This window comes from Coregonus clupeaformis, unplaced genomic scaffold (genome assembly GCF_020615455.1).
Source record: "Coregonus clupeaformis isolate EN_2021a unplaced genomic scaffold, ASM2061545v1 scaf1447, whole genome shotgun sequence".
Lineage (NCBI taxonomy): Eukaryota > Metazoa > Chordata > Actinopteri > Salmoniformes > Salmonidae > Coregonus > Coregonus clupeaformis.
In genome coordinates, this window is record NW_025534901.1 from 1 (window position 1) to 3920 (window position 3920).

General features: G+C 42.2%; 1 long non-coding RNA gene across 1 annotated transcript; it reads right to left on the reverse strand.

The window, feature by feature from the left end:
* Positions 1-344: 344 nt before the first annotated feature.
* LOC123487074 lies at positions 345-1988 on the reverse strand. The gene is made up of 3 exons (XR_006659609.1): positions 1869-1988; positions 1260-1304; positions 345-950 (listed from the first exon to the last, which is right to left on the reverse strand). It is a non-coding gene; the product is annotated as an uncharacterized LOC123487074 (long non-coding RNA).
* Between the last annotated feature and the right edge of the window lie 1932 nt (positions 1989-3920).

Here is a 3920-nt window from a genome sequence, read left to right on the forward strand (position 1 = left end):
GAGGAGAGACACTCACTGAGGCCACAGGCAGAGCTGTGGAAAGACACATGAAGTTTGTTGAGTCATACATAGAATCTGCTCTATCATGATTAAATGCATTTAGTGCACCAATCTGAGTAAATGAGGGATACAAAGTATATTGTAAGGAGGTGCTTCCCGCAGGTGTGGTTCCTGAGCAATTCCCAAGCAATGACCATCCCATCATGCTTAGGGTCATGTATGAAAATACTGGGCAGGCACAGTTGCCCATTATCTTGGCTACCATGGCTATACCCCCATAGGATGACAATGCCCCCATCCACAGGGCACGAGTGGTCCCTGAATGGTTTGATGAGCATGACAACGATGTAAATCATATTCCATGGCCGTCTCAGTCTCCAGATCTCAACCCAATTGACCACTTATGTTAGATTGTGGAGTGTTGCCTGAGACAGTGTTTTCCACCACCATCAACAAAACACCACAGACACTTAGAATCTATGCCATTGAAGCTGTTCTGGCTAAAGGCCCAACGCCCTATTAAAACAATTTATGTTGGTTCTTTCTTTATTTTGGAAGTTCCCTGTATTTTTGCTGTTATAACTAAGAATACTGACACACAGCCCATGATTGATTCAATATCAATAGTGTCCATCTTTATGACAAAAAAACACAACAAAGTAATTCACCTTTTACAGTGAGAGTGACAAGATCACTTGGTAGTGAAGATGTGGGTCTAGACACTGTGTTCCCTTCACACCAGTACTGACCCTGGTCAGACACACCAGCTCTACTGATGGTGTGAGAGACTCCAATGTTACTGTAACCAGACTGGGATACTACATTATCATTCCTGTCTTTGAACCACTGATAGCTCCAGCTACTGTCAGACCCTACTGAACACGTCAGAGTAACTGTCTCTCCAGTGTATGCAGGGTTTGACTTTACAGTCAGTGTAGCTTTGGGCAGAGCTGTGAAAACATATCACAGATTAGACATATGACCTAAACTGGATACATGAGTAGCTACTGTATCTGGGAGCTGTTGGGGTGTATGGTCAGCACAGCCTTTGTGCTTTTCTGACCATATAAAACCAGCATGAAACAATTGCCTTACACATGTTAAATCAAACCAACATGAAACAGTTGCCTTACACATGTTATTTTGAGACATTAAAACCACAAAATATGTCCAGCCGAAAGCAGCTTTAAAAATCACAAATAAAGAAATAGAATGAAGCATTAAGAGATGGAGGCTTGATGAAGTGAACAAATATCTACCATCATCATCTTCAGAGTGTCCAGAGTTGATGAGTGTACTCAGCACTACAACAAAGAAAGTCACATTGCACCAATATTAGCTTAAAATTAATAACAACATGCCATATACATGTTACTGAATAATAGCCATTCATTCTTGAACAGTTTAACTTTTAGCTGTGAAACACGTTATCATGTGAAATTCAAGTCGTTTTTCCATAAGGGTAGTACAACTGTCATATCCCATCATAACACAAAATCTACTGTTATTTTATGACAATGTTTGTTAACAATGTCAGTGTAAACAAACAATGTATATGAATGAATTCCCCTAGCCCCATTCCTCAGCCGTGTACCACAACAAGTGGCAGGGTGGCCATTTTGTGGTAGTTTCAATTACGGACTGCAGCTTTAAATGGCCACTGACGTACCATGTCCTGCAATCCCACTTTAGTGCCATTTACTAATAAGCATTTGCGCTGTTTTATCAATTAGGGATGAAAGACACAATCAAGCTAAAGTATTGAAACTGTCCTCATTTACATGATTGTCTTATACCTTTGTTCCATCAAAGCCTTAGTAAATCAGGTAATTAGTGTTGATACACAAACACACTAACTCAGTACTTACAGAGTAGCACACAGAGCAAGGTGTGTTCCATTCTGTCCTGCCAACGATCTCTGAACTACAGTTCTTCTGACAAACCCCTCTACTTCCTATAAGATGACAGACCGATTAGTTCATGCCTCTTTACCGTCACACAGAGAAAAAGAGAGAGAAGCATTCTACAGACATGTACAAAGACTGTGAGAAAAAAATAGTAGCGGTTAAAGGCGTGTTTATTTTCTGACCAACTTCTCTGTATGGCCCCACACTGCATGATCTCACACTGGTTCCTTCCTCTTTATTGGAGGAAAGGAGGATGGAATGAGATTAGAATAGATGCTTGTAGGCCCTTTGCTAAGTTGTCAGGTAGCAAGCCTAGCCAGCTAACCTCAGTTGTTCCACTGCCCACAAAGGACATATAACAACTTCAGCCACCCCCTCACATAACAAACACACACACATGCACGCTCCCGCACATACACACACACATGCTTGCACGCGTGTGTCTGTGTGTGTGTGTGTGTACGTAAAGGCTTAAAGACTGGGTGTAAGCAACGTGCCCCCCTCAGAGACAACACAACAGTTAAGAATAAACTGTTGCATTGTCTTTCACTAAAGGACCTTAACAACTGTGAAATTTCTCTCCATCCAAGGGCCTGTCTCTTTCCCTTCTTTCTGTTCTCTTTTCTGTTCCCTCTCTCCCTGGCTATGCCCCGAGGGCTAAATCATCCGGGTGAGGATAGACAATTGCTTTGTTCGCTAGGATATAAACCCTGCATGACGATAGTGGCCAGGACCTATCGCAGGGCTCTAAAATAACATTTGTCATTGGTAACACTGGTGCTCCCAAATTTAAAGTTAGGAGCACCACATGAAATTTAGGAGCACCAGAAAATAATATTTGTTATATTGATTGAGATACATCGTATATTGTGCCTACATGAATTCTAGCTACTTTTGAAGCATATGTTGTGCCCTAGAAACTAATATGTAACACTGTAAAGACATTAGTTTTTAATAAAAGCTAAAATGTGTATACGAATACCTGTCATTGAAATTACAGTAATTGGTGGAATATTAGGTTTCTACATTGTGTAAAGGCACTATTTTCCTATTGAGATGCATTACATAGAAAATTGTACACTGTCTCTTTAAAACGTCGGGTGACTGAACAAAGTGTAAACAAATGGTTAATGACTTGAGAGTAGTTTTAGAATGGCTCATGACATGATATTTGAGTATAAAATGTGGTTCTGGCGATCCGCTATTGGAAGATAAAAATGTTGGGCCGGTAATATGGGTCAGATCTTTTGACCTGGTTGGGCTAGAAGCTAACCGTTCTCGCTGCAGTCTGCACTCGCTTGTTTCTCTAACGCACTCTAGGGAAGCCTTATCATTACAAAAGTTATTATCTGGGAGATTTTTATCCTAGTCGCACAGTGCTTCCAATATAAAACAAATTTTCACACAGCAAAATATTTTTTCGCATTCGGGATGGGGTCTCCCAGGACCCACATGGGGTTGTCACTTCTACCAGGTTGCAGCAAGTCAGTCTGGATAGATGCGGGAAGCGGCCTCTATGGGGACAGAGCAGCCAGTACCATGACTTAAGACGTCAGGCAACATAGCCGGAGGAAGTAGGAAACAATTGCAGTAGGACAGCTACATAACTGGTCTTGGCCCTGCTCCATGGAGGAGGGTAGTCAAGTGCAGAGAGATCTCCTCAGCCGCTCGCTCCTGTAAGATGGGGAAGCAAAGCAGGCAGTGGCCCGGCTGGGTGAACCAATCACAGTAAAAAATGGACTAGGAAAAGCTGAAGCTTTGTGGACTTGGGAGTAACAGATAGCTGTGTGGGGCTCTGATGCCTGGTGAGGGCGAAGCAAACCCCCACCCCCTTCTTCCCTAAGACCCAGAAAGTAAAGTAAGGAATTACTATACTGACTGATCTCTATCTGGAGAGTGTTATCCGTAACAGAGTCAAGTCGCCTTTGCCAAAAAAATCTCTCAGAATCTTTAAAAGGGCTGAGGGGTTTTCACAGTGATCGCTGGAAACCTGTTAAACTGTAGAACAGGGAA